This window comes from Mustela nivalis (genome assembly GCF_964662115.1).
Source record: "Mustela nivalis genome assembly, chromosome: 3".
NCBI lineage: Eukaryota > Metazoa > Chordata > Mammalia > Carnivora > Mustelidae > Mustela > Mustela nivalis.
The window spans coordinates 35566018-35579355 of record NC_139022.1 but is presented as its reverse complement, the minus strand read 5'-3'; the positions used below and the strand labels follow the sequence as shown (position 1 = coordinate 35579355).

General features: G+C 43.3%; 1 long non-coding RNA gene across 1 annotated transcript in view; it reads left to right on the top strand.

Annotated features, from left to right (window-relative positions):
* Nucleotides 1-13057, top strand: part of LOC309861810 — a 60798-nt gene extending 47741 nt beyond the window's left edge. The window contains exons 2-3 of the long non-coding RNA XR_014310214.1: nt 1499-1596; nt 12758-13057. This is a non-coding gene — a long non-coding RNA (uncharacterized lncRNA). The remainder of the gene's footprint in view (nt 1-1498; nt 1597-12757) is intronic.
* The last annotated feature ends 281 nt before the right edge of the window (nt 13058-13338 follow it).

The window sequence follows — 13338 nt, the reverse complement described above, 5'->3', positions numbered from 1 at the left end:
TGAGCTGAAGGCAGAGGCTTTAACCCACTGAACCACCCAGGTGCCCCTCTACTACCCAAATTGCATCTTGATTGCAGTAGTACTTACATGTGTGTATCACACACACACACTTCAAAACTCACTGAACTGTGTACTTTAAAGGGATGTACTTAATTATATCTCAACACGACTGATTAAAAAACTGTAGAATAAAATAGTTATGCTACAGTTAGATTATTATTCACTTCTCCATAAAGTAATCATTGACATTAACAACAAAACCCTTTGAGTGCTTCGGTGGCTCAGTCATTGAGCGTCTGCCGTCAGCTCAGGTCATGATCCTGGGCTCCTGGGATAGAGTCCCACATTGGGCTCCCTGTTTGGTGGCAAGCCTGCTTCTCCCTCTCCCCTGCTTGTGTTTCCTCTCTCTCTGTGTCTCTCTCTATCATATAAATAAAATCTTAAAACAAAAGCAAAAACAAAAAAAACCCTTCAGTGGCTCCCATTTATCTATAAGATTAAATTCACAGTGCTACAGTAGATATTTAAATCTCTGTTCTGTATGGTCTCAAGCTACCTTCAGCAAAGGTATTTAACCTGTTTTGTGTAACGGGTGGTCTGGTAAAAACTATGGACTCCTTCACAGAGTAACGTTCTTAAACACATAAAACAAAACACATAGGAGAACAAAGGAAACTGATTCTGTGGAAATGGTAGCAAAATACCTGTGCAGTTTGTGATAGAGTAGTATATGTTCTTTCTTATGACCTAACAAGATCTAGCATAAGTCTCCTAACTACCATAATTTCTTTCTTTTTTTTTTTTAGATTTTATTTATTTATTTGACAGACAGAGATCACAAGTAGGCAGAGAGGCAGGCAGAGAGAGAGAGGAGGAAGCAGGCACCCCACTGAGCAAGAGAGCCCGATGCGGGGCTCGATCCCAGGACCCTGGGATCATGACCTGAGCTGAAGGCAGCGGCTTTAACCCACTGAGCCACCCAGGCGCCGCCTAACTACCATAATTTCAAAGTACCGACGAACCACCAGTGAGCATAAATCATAGTTTAAGATGTCTGCAACGGCGGCGCCTGGGTGGCTCAGTGGGTTAAGCCGCTGCCTTCGGCTCAGGTCATGATCTCAGGGTCCTGGGATCGAGTCCCGCATCGGGCTCTCTGCTCAGCGGGGAGCCTGCTTCCCCCCCCCTCTGCCTGCCTCTCCATCTACTTGTGATTTCTCTCTGTCAAATAAAAAAAAAAAAAAGATGTCTGCAACATTCAGGTGAAAAGAAATAATCTGTGAGTGTTAATGTTGAAGGAGTAACATATACTGCTAATAGTCTTATGGGTTTTTGTTGTTGTTCTTGTTCTTGTTGTTTTCCCCACATTCATGATGGAAGGAAATGCTAAATTTCAGTGAAAGGTCAATGAAAATAAAGGTGCATTTTTTCCCCCTATTACATTCAGCCTCCCTCCATACACACTATCCCCACCCTAACTCCTTCCCTGCCTTCTTTCCAGGTTAAAAATGCCTGCCTATTCCCGAGCTCCCTGACAGGCCCCAAGACACCCCTTGCTTGAGTGCAGAGGTCCCCATCCTAAAGACGCAGAGACAGCAGGTAACATGAATATGTTAACAGGTGGGAAAGCCAGGCAATGGAGGACAGGACCATAAAGACTGATACACAAAGCCTGTGTCTTTGCTCAGGGCATTCTCATAAAACTTTTCTCTTTCTTTCTTTCTTTCCTTTCTTTCCTTTCTTTTCTTTCTTTTTTCTTTTCTCTCTTTCTTTCTTTATACAGTAATGTACTCGCCAAATAAAGATTAGCCTGGAGTTGGCCAGTGTGTAACTACTGCTTAATCAACCAGAATGAACTGCCAGTTCTCTTCCCTCTGCCCTCCCCTGCCGCATCTCCAGAGAGTTTCCCTTCTGCACAAATTTCTTCCCTCTAATCTCTGTTAATCAAAACACAGCTAGTTCAGAAGTTGGCATTTCCTGCTTCCCCTTGCTGGAAGTCATCTGGTCCTTGTTTGGGCTCCCAGAACACTGGGTTCGAATCTTTGTCTGTGTTCTGTTCTGTTTTGTTTTGTTTTTGTTTTTTTAAGGACAGGTCACATTTTGGCTTGTACTGTGTTGATTGATGTGCTCATTTCATCTGCTCCAATCCATCCCAAGCTCCTAGATGGCAGGACACAGCCCTGTTTCTCTTTGCAGCTCCCCCCTATGTATCCCCCTCCCCGACCTGCACTCTCTATGCACAGAGCTGAGCAGACATAGGAGTCAGGATAGTTGTATGGAGTCAGCCCCTGCCTCCCTGCCTCTTTCTGCCTCTGTCTCTGTCTCTTTTCTCCCACCATTAGAACTAAAGCCCTGATATAACCTTTCTTTCATGGAAGGGCTTACAGTGTAGCCACAAACCTCTCAGCCAGAAAAGTAATTGATGTTACTTAAAGCCTTCCTCCAGGAATGGATATTCCTTTACTAAATCACCCATTCTTATAACCCCTTAGAGATCAAGTGAGCACTTACTGTATGAAATACATCAGGTCGGATCACATCTTGATCCAAGTTTGTGAAACTGATTCTTAGTAGCCTGGAGACTTCTTCCTGAAGGGTACTCATTCCTCTTCTCATGAGGGGGACATGCCCGAAGACCGTTCTGCTACCATGGTTGGTCAGCAAGTGCCCAAGGTCCCCTTAAATCCCTGTCTGTGTGGACTCCATGAAGTTTGTTTAAAGGCATGAAAAATGAAAAAATCTTACTTTGCATCCTGGTATTTATAATTATTTAGAGTGTGACCTTGAGTAAATTACTGAAGACCTCTGAGCCTCCATTCTGTCGTCTGTGATAACATCTACCCCCCAGGGGTTTGTGGGTTACATGAATTACTACATGTACAGAGCCTAGAACAGAGCCTGGCATGTGGTAAGTGCTCAGTGAAGGTCACCAGCACTAGCTAAAACAAAACACCCCCAAATACCTGCTTCCCATTTAAGCACCTGCTGTGAGCTAGCCCCAGCTTAGCCATCAGGTTATATGAAGCTGAACAAAACATAGGAAGGAGTTCATAACGTAAATGGAATGGTTTTCAATCTGTAGACTAGAGATTCCTTGGGGAGACATTTTTCTGAGAATCTATTTGTTCATCAGACTGAATAAATCATCTGGCTCAGACCTATATGTTTTATTTTTTAAAGACATATGCAGTGACTTTGGGATTAATACATGTCAAAATCATTTAGAAGAATGCCTTATTTCATGTTTTGTCATTCTGTGTTACCTCAACCATAAATGTGATCATATGGTGGTTCCCAACACTTTTTTTGAGAGAGAATGAGAGAGAGAGAGAGAGAACATGAGAGGGGGGGAGAGTCAGCAGGAGAACCAGACTCCCTGCTGAGTGGGGAGCCCAATGCGGACTCAATCCTGGGACTCCATCCTGGGACTCCAGGATCATGACCTGAACTGAAGGCAGTTACCTAACCAACTGAACCACCCAGGCACCCAGTTCCCAACATTTTTTGGAGGATACTAAAAATAGCTACTGGGGCACCTGCGTGGCTCAATCATTTTAAGCATTAAGCCTTCGGCTTAGGTCATGATCTCAGAGTCCTGGGATCAGGCCCCACATTGGGCTCCCTGCTCACCGGGGAGTCTGCTTCCCCCTCTCCCACTCCCCCTGCTTGTGTTCCCTCTCTTGCTGTGTCTCTCTTGGTCAAATAAATAAACAAAATCTTAAAAATAAATAAATAAAAATATAAAAAAATTAAAATAACTTCTTATGGCTAAACTGTTTGGATCTATCAACTGAGTGGACGGTGTGGTGTGGTAGAAACCCGAAAAATCATGTCAGCTTAGGCAGAGGAAATTCTGCCCCTGAAGAGTGGCAGTCAGGACCCATATAATGCAGGATAGAGACCGACTTTCAAAGACTATTTCACCACAAGTCTTCAGGTGCTTCCCAAAAAAGTTGGGAACCCTTCACATAGAAGAAAGAAGTAGAGGGAATCTCTCCAAATGGCCACACACAGTGGGCTTCTGTTCAAGAGCAAACTCTTTCTTCAATCCAGCTGACAAGGGAGAAGGTCTCTCAGATTCCTGGCATCAGAGGGAGCCATTCGGGGTTGCTAATGCAGAGCTTCTGTGGGTGCCTCATGGCCATGGCTACTGATGGAGGGTCCCCCCTTAAGAGCCTAAGTTTGCAGAGAAGCATTTGAATCCCTTCCTCCTGCTGCTGTTCTGGTCCTCTGGGAACTTAGGAATTGTACATCCCCATGGGGTCAGTTGCTAATAAGCAGGTTTAAGTTCTTAGATCACCTCTTTTTATAATAGATGACACTATGTGGTGGGGGTGGGAGAAGCAGAAGAGAGTTGGATTCTGGTCCCCTTTGCAGTTTGAATTTTCTGTGTTGGCAGTCCTCCTAGGTAAAGTCTTTAAAAGACCGCAATGACTTTTCTGGCAAAATTACTGGGAACCGCTGCCAAGACTAAGAAACCCACAGTCAGAAACTCAGAGATTGGATATGAGCAAACCTCCTCCCTTTTTCTTTAAAGTCCCATGCCTGAAAAATAGTCATGGTGCTACTTTGTTGTGTAAAGAAGATCGTTAATATTTCCACCCTGATCCAGAGGAAAAGGTCAGTATGCTTTTATGCAGGCAGGTCTTGGTGACCCCTGGATAGTTACTTCATTTTCAAGGCACTTGGTGATCTCTATGGAAAAAGAAACCTCCCTGGTTTTGTGTTCTGTTTTGCTTTGTTTGATTTTTGTTTTTCTTGTCTGGGAACTAATGTCTTTGGTTACTCCCAGAATTATTGTAATGAGGTACCAAGTATATTGGCTGGCAGAGAGCAGATACTCACTATAAGTCTACTGATTGACTAAAGAAAGGACTTTTTTCCCTTAATCACATTCCCATATGTGAGGTGTTTCCCTTCAAGCACTTACCTTCTTTCATTCAAAAAGCTGCTACAGGCCTGATGAAGAAGTGGTATTGTTTTGTAGTTACGAGCATAAGCTTTGCAGCCAAATATACCAACCTATGAATTCTGGTTCTGCAAATATCAAGATGGGTGATCTTGAACAAACAACTCTGGAGCCTCAGTTTCTTCTTTGTTAGCATGGGTTCATCAACAAAACTAACAGGCAGCTTACCAAATGGGAGAGGATATTTGCAAATGACATATGTGATAGAGGGTTAGTATCCAAAGTATATAAAGAACTTCTACAATTCAACATCCCCCAAAACAAATAATCCAATTAAAAATTGGACAGAAGACATGAAGAGACATTTCTCTAGAGAAGACATCCAGATGGCCAATGGACACATGAAAAGATGCTCCATGTAACCATCAGGGAAATGCAAATCAAAAGTACAATGAGATATCACCTCACATTTGTCAGAATGGCTAAAGTCAACAAAATAAGAAACAATGGGTGTTAGCAAGGATGTGGAGAAAAAGGAGCCCTCATGCACTGTTGGTAGGAAGGCAAACTGACAAAGCCACTGTGGAAAATAGTATGGTGCTTCCTCAAAAAGTTAAAAATACAGGGCTGGCTGGCTGGCTCAGTCAGCGCAATATACATCTCGATCTCAGGGCTGTATGTTCAAGCCCCACAATGGGTATAGAGAATACTTAAAAATAAGATCTTTTTTTTAAAAAAAAAGAGTTAAAAAAATAAATTAAAAAGAGTTAAAATAAAAAAGGTAAAACTACCTCATGATCCAGCAATATACTATGAGGTATATGCCCAAAGAATATAAGAACATGAATTCAAAGAAATAAAGTGCACCTCTATGTTTATAGCAATATTATTTACAGTAGCCAAGATATGGGAGCAGCTAAGGGTCCATCAGCAGATGAATGGATAATGAAGATGTGATATCTCTCTCTCTCTCTATATATATATATATATATGTATGTATATATATATATATATATAATGGAATACAACTCAGCCATCAAGAAGAATGAAATCTTGCCATTTGCAATGACAGGGATAGAGCTAGCGCGTATAACACTAAGCAAAATAATTCAGTCAGAGAAAGACAAATACCATATGATTTCACCCGTGGAATTTAAGAAATAAAACAAACTAGCAAAGAGAAAGAAATGAGAGAGAGAGTGAGACCAAGCAAGAAACAGATTCTTAACTGTGGAGAACAAACCGATAGTTACCAGAACGGAGGTGGGTGGGGAATGGGGAAACAGGTGATGGGGATGGCATGTGCTGGTGACGAGCCCGGGGGGATGTAGGGAAGGGTTGAATCACTATATTGTACACCTGAAACTGATATGATGCTGATTGGAATAAAAGAAACACTTAATGGAAAAAAATCCCATGTGTTCAATAAAACCTACCTTATAAATTTGTTGGAAGGATTAAATGAGATAGAGCAGGTTTATCCAAATTTCAGTCCCTTGCAATTTGCTGTGTTCAAATATCACCTATCATTATTCCCTAATGTTTTCTTTAAGCTAATTCAATTTTTTAAAATACAGATCAATTTCAAAAGGTAAATGGACACTTATCACCTCCCTGGTGATAGAATTTAAGTGTAAATATAAACATAATGGAGACTAAACAGTAGTATTAAGTTCGGCCTGGTTATTTTTGCCAGTCGGCTCTCTTTGTCTGAAAGAAAGACTATTGTCAAGTGTTAACGCTCTATCAGCCCTGACCTGATACTTTCTTTTGTATTTAACCCAAAGAACTGTAAAGTGATCAAAAGGAACTTTTTCACTATTTGATTAGAAGTAACTTAACACTGTGCTTTTGTGTGGCACGTAATACTGTCTCAGTATCACCAATGACCCGGGCATCACATTTTAGAAAGCTGGGACAAAATTTATGAAGACTTTGTGTTTCTTAGCAAAGATCCCATGTCGGAAAAATTCCGCTGAGAAAGGGCAGTTTGACATAGAACAGAGGGAAGGAGACACCGGTCTGGAACCCCTCCGATGATCCCTGAGCTGCCACACTGGACCTAGAGGGCAGTTCCTAACCTGACAGTGGGTTCTCAACCTTGGAAGTCACTCATGGTCTCAGGGGAGACTGGGAACCTTCAGGCATTTACAGACTTCTCGGCGGCTGCGGGGGTTTTCTGCAGATAATGGAAGGAATCTGAAGTGGTAGAAGCACCTTTCAGGTTTTCAAAACTCAAAATCCATCCTGGTCTCCATGTCCCTACAGGCCATCTTGGGCTGAACACCCCCACCCAGTACCTCATGTCGTGACTGTGTGTGGAGATAGGTCTTTGCAAAGTTCATTTAGGTAAAATGAGGTCATCAGGGTGGGTCCTACTCTAATAGAAGTTGTGTCTTCTAAGAAAGGATTAGGACAGGGAAGGGGTTCACCAGCAGGCCAAGGAGAGAGGCAAGAAACCAAGCTTGCAGACATCTGACTTTGGACTTTGAGCTTCCAGAAATTTCTGTCATGGAAGCCCTGCCCCCACCCCCAGTCGGGGCACTTAGTGACAGCAGCCACAGTGAACTGTTGTATAGAATGCGTGCGTCCCATCTGAATAAAGGGGATACGTGCTAAATAGTGCATTGTCCCCCGGCAGTGACCGGTGTGTCACCCACAGGCTGGTGTGTGTGAGAGTCAGGACTGTCCACCTTCATACATATGTTCTTCCATTTACCATCTCCTAAATCTGCCCATCCAAATTCTTCCGTGCCAAGAAAATAAAAGGTGGGTGGGTGGGTGTCCAGAAAGACTTGGTCATTCTTTCCGCTGGGAGCACAGATTTTCGGGACGTTTTATGTAATCCTGGCAAGAGATTGGTAAATTGGATTATCTTACACGCCACGACAGAAATCTGTCTCCTAGCCCACTCGAGTCCCAAATAAGCATGTTTTTCCCTCTGTTGACCTTTCCCTCCCTTGCATTTATTAAGCACAAAAAGAGCATTTCCACTTTGCTATAGGTCTGTCCTGTGCCTAAGTCCCAAGGTGACAGCCGTATACCATCTCTGTGTTCTTCCCTCTTCCCTGCTTTTTCCTCCCCCTCCTTTGTGTCAGCTGAAGCTGACGCTCGTCTCCTCTCCTCACTTTCGTGCCTTTCCGAGCATCTAGAGCATGCACGAAGCTCTGGTCAAGGACCAGTTAATATTTAAGCCCATTGAGCTCATTATATATTCTTTCTGCTCATGGTGTACCCAAAGAATGCGGCACAGCCAGAAATCTCAAAGGCTTTGGGAAATCTCAGACTCAAAATCTAGAGTTAAGGGGACATTCTCTTGGGGACCATGTAACCTTTGCAGCTTGCCTCAGGAATTCGAACTGTCCCCAGTTAGGTCTGTGACATCTTGGCCGTGGTACATTCCGTTTCTTGAGAAAAGTTCTCCTAGCCCCGTGCATTCAAATAAATTTCAAACACGACTTCTTTGAATATCATCTGTAATCCCGAACGTTGGCCAGAGAAGCCCAGCCCTCGAGGAGGCTCTCAATGCTTCTGGGCTCCCTACTCGGTTAGCTGGGAGAGGAAGATGTTTGAGTATTTGACCCAGGCAGGTGTTTTGAGGCCTTCCGTCCAACCAGTTCATCCAGGAGTATATGGGAGCATGTTAGAAATAAACAATGAATACTGTTACACTGAAAAGAAAGAAAGAAAGAAAAAAGAAATATATATATATATATATACACATATATATATATATAAAAGAAATAAGCAGTTTAGCTCATCCTCAGTCACCCGGTAGGGACAGGAGAAAAAGGAAGAAGATTAAGGAAAAGGAACAAGATTTAAAAAAATATATACCCTCAGAGCAGCAGATAAACAGTGGATCAGTCAATCCCAGGAGCCTCTTCCTAATTTAGTGTGCTCTGCCAGGGACTCAGAGGGCAAGGATTGCACGTTAGAACCCCCAACCCCACCCCACCCCGGGTGCTAAACAGCAGCTTCGCATCATGGGTGGGAAGGCCACAGGGGTTACTCACTGCTGCTTTTGTTTTTTGTTTTCTATGGCCACTGTTTCTCTTTGGGAATCAGTCCCTCCCTCTGAGAGTGTTTCCTGGCCTGATGGAGGAGCCTATCTCTTAGTTATACAATGTGTTCTGATTCATAGGTTTTTGTGAAGGCTCCGCCTTTGAAGAGATCCTTTATCCAGTTTGCAAGTTTCTGTGCACTTGGAGTGTAGAAAATCTGCGGAGCTCTGTTCTCTGTGTTTGGTCTCAAGCACCTTGGGTTGCTGTGCGGGAACAATCCAGTGTTTTCCTTCTTAATGAGCTCCTCATCTCTCTCCTTCATAATTCTGCAATTTATGGAAAGTGTTGCTGGACATGCCTTTCCTGATTGCCATATCTTCTCCCATGCACACACACTTACTTGCACATGGACACGCTGACAGCCAGGGCTTTTGAACATCAGACTGTGTCTAGTTTGTCAACCGAGCTGTGTCTCGTGTTTGCGTGCTTTTTTTCTTATTTGTTTATTGGAGAGAGAGAGATCACAAGTAGACAGAGAGGCAGGCAGAGAGAAAAAGTTCCCTTGTCATTTCAATCTGTCTTTCCTCTTCTTTTCTCTCTCTCTCTCTTTTTTAAAAAATATTTTGTTTATTTATTTGTCAGAGAGGGAGAAAGAGAGCACAACCAAGCAGGGGGAACCCAGTGTAGGACTCAGTCCCAGGACCCTGCATTACCTGAGCTGAAGGCAGAAGCTTAACCGACAGAGACACCCAAGCATCCCAAAGATTTAATTAATTAATTAATTAATTAATTAATGTTATTATTTGACAGAGAGAGAGATCACAAGTAGGCAGAGAGGCAGGCAGAGAGACGGGGGGGGGGGTGCGGGAAGCAGGCGCCCTGCTGAGCAGGACCCTGAGATCATGACCTGAGCCAAAGGCAGATGTTTAACCCACTGAGCCACTCAGGTGCCCCACATTTCTAAAATTTCTGAAGAGCAGAGCCAGCGACAGCAACCCGGGCACCTGGGCATCAGGCCCATCTGAGAGCAGATTGGGTTTCTGTCCACTGAAAAAGATGTCCTCACGCAAGGTTTTTTTCCCTCCTCCCTTATCTACTGGCTCAATTTTCTAAACAATTCCTCGCCATGACCTTCTGTCATAGAAAACAGATGAGTTAACTAGGAGTGAGTAGTAGTGAAGAGCCAGGCTTTACCCATCACAATAAAGGCAAGCCTGTCTCCTAGCCTCATGCCCGCCTGTCAAGTTTTTTCCCTTTCTTTACAACAGGCGTGAAACCAGAGCCATTCAGTCATTCATTCATGGGGAGATATTAGTCAAGGAGGGGACACTTTTAGGCTCAAGATGTCTCTAGAGCAGGTAGGCTGGGGCCTTTTATCTCACCCGCTTACACACTGGGTGCACTTAACAGCTCTCTCTGACCTCATGGGGTTCCCTCCAAGAGGCTCCTGTGGCAGATGGGCTGACGTGGTCCCCAGCAAACCCATCTTCTGGAGCTCATGTCCTCAGCTCGCATGTGGTTGGGCCTATAACCTCTAGCAAAGGTAATGGAATGTCCCTGTGGGGATTAGGGTAGGATACACAAGATTCTGTCTTGCTGGCATCCTCACTCTAGAAACCTCCTAACTGACTTTGAAGAGGTAAGGGGGTGGCCCATGTGTGGGCAGCTGAGGGCAGCTGTCTGCCAACAGCCGTCAAACAGCCGGGGTCCTTGGGCCTGCAGCTGTCTGGCGCTGAATTCTGCCGGCCACCTGATGTGAGCCAGGAGGTAGAGCCTTCCCCGGTCAGGCCTCCAGATGGGAATGCAGGCTGCCCCACACTCTAACTCTAGCCTTGTGAGATCCAGATAAGCCATTCCTAGGCTCCTGACTCACAGAAACTGTGAGATAATATATAAATGTTGTTTTAAGCTGCTAGGTTTGTGGTCATTTGCTAAGTAGCAAACTCCTAGGACAAAAAGAGTCACCTGGCCCAGCATGACCCCACAGACTCCAAGAGCTGGTTAGGTTGGCTTCCTCTATTCATCTCTCCTATCTCCCTTAGGATCCTTGGTATGCAGAGCTGTAACCCTTCCACATAACCTCCCTGAGCTGGGCAAATGTGTTTACTCTTCAAAATCAGAGAAATGACGGATTTCTCAAACTCTTTAAAATCAGAGAAATGATGGATCAGAGTTGTTTGAAGCAAGACCATAAAGAGGGATAGGGTTGAGTGCTGAAAAACTATATAGATTGAGCGCTGCATCATGGAAGGGGTTTAAGACGTGTCCTCTCCCATCTGCCCCCCACTCCCAAGTACCTTTCCAGAACCCATATTCCCACTGTTGTAAGACTTGTCTCAGGGTAGTCCATTTAATTACATTACAAGAATTCCATTCTTTCATTCATGAAGCTCAACAGATTTCATTTCCTCATTTGTAAAATGTCATAATAGTGCTTGCTTCATCTAGTTGTGAGAGGAAATGAATTAATTTATATAAATTGTATAATAATTGCTTAACACCTTGTAAATACTATCTAAATGGACATTATTATGATAATGTTATTATTATTGATGTCGTTCATGGTGTCGTTTATTATTATTGCCAGGCGGGGACGTAGACACAAGGAATGTAGATAAGAATAAGACATGACTCTACTCTGTAGCAGGTTCCTTACCTGTTAGTGAGCTAAGTTCTGAAAAGAGAGGTAAACAGGACAGGAAGTTTATGAAATAGGGGCTTGAAATTAGCAATATAAATTCCAAAACCAGGGGCACTTGGGTAGCTCAGTCAGTTAAGTGTCTGCCTTCAGCTCAGGTCATGATCCTGGGGTCCTGGGATTGAGCCTTGTGTCGGGCTCCCTGCTCAGTGGGAAGCCTGTTTCACTCTCTCCCACTCCCCTTGCTTATGTTTCCTCTCTTGCCACGTCTGTCTCTGTCAAATAAATACATCAAATCTTTTCTAAAAAAAAAATGAAAAACAGGGGCACCTGGGAGGCTCAGTGGGTTAAGTCTCTGCCTTAGGCTCAGGTCATGATCTCAGGGTCCTGGGATGGAGCCCCATATCAGGCTCCTTGCTCAGTGGGGAGCCTGCTCCCCACCCCCGTCGCCCCCACCACCTGCCTCTCTGTCTGTCAAATAAATAAATAAAATCTTTTTTTTTTTTAAATCGAAAACAAACAAAAAAACCGAAAACCAAATTCCAGAACCACATAAGGCATCCTGAGAAAACACATTCTAGGAGGGCTGGAGCCTAGAAGTGGGAGTTACAAAAAATGCATCCAGTAGCATCCTATGTACTCTTGGTTTCTTAGAAGTCAGTCAATGCTGAAAGAGAAGAGATTGATGAGAGAATGTCATCCATGTTATCATTTTCACAGGGTCAGTGTGGCTAATGCAAAAAGAAAAGAAATTTAAAGATTTAAAAATAAAAAAAGAATTAGGGGCGCCTGGGTGGCTCAGTGGTTGGGCCGCTGCCTTCGGCTCAGGTCATGATCTCAGGGTCCTGGGATCGAGCCCCACATCAGGCTCTCTGCTCAGCAGGGAGCCTGCTTCCTCCTCTCTCTCTGCCTGCCTCTCTGCCTGCTTGTGATCTCTCTCTGTCAAATAAATAAATAAAATCTTTAAAAAAAAAAATTAAATCGCAAAAACCATAGCCGTGGGATTATAACTCATAGCAAATTATATATGTGGTTATATGAATAAATATTAGATATATTTATACATAAATACTATATATTGTTATATTAATTAATTATATGGTATAATATTAAATATTATATATAAAAATATTAGAGTAAGTGTAATGATAATATTAATAATAAATAATATGTAATATACAAATATAATTATTATTTATTCAATTACAGGTTAAGTATCAGGAAAGTTAGAGTTGCTGGCTCTTGTTTCCAGAAAGCTCGTGGAGAGTCTCAGGGTCAACAGTCTTTGCTGGTAGGCAGGAGCAGAGTGCTGGTGCCACAGTCTGTTCCTGTTCTCTGGGAGCGTAGTTGTTCCTTTTCACGAATGGAACATGAGGAACCCTAGGGGACATGAGCTGCCCTGCCCTGCATGGGACAGTTGTGAAAAATGAATCCCTTGGGGCCAAGACTTGGCCTCCAAACAAAGAAGATATTCAGAGGTTAATCCGTGTTTTCCTTGGGGTTTCTTGATCAAGGTCTCATCCAGGATGAGAATAAAAAGGAGACTGTATCCTTAGGAGATCGTGTCATGTCGTAATTGGCTGCTGGTGAGTGTGTCTCAGCCTGTGCTTGAACCTTGTATTGCTTCTTTTTACCTCTGTTCCTAGCATGCTGTCTGTAAATAGCCAGATAGTCTATCTGTATTTACAAATAATGAGTCACTGGATTAATAGAACTAGACAGGAACAGTTAAGCATGCAGAAGAGGGGCAAAACAACTCATTATGCAATAGTTCTATAGTTCTCCTTTCC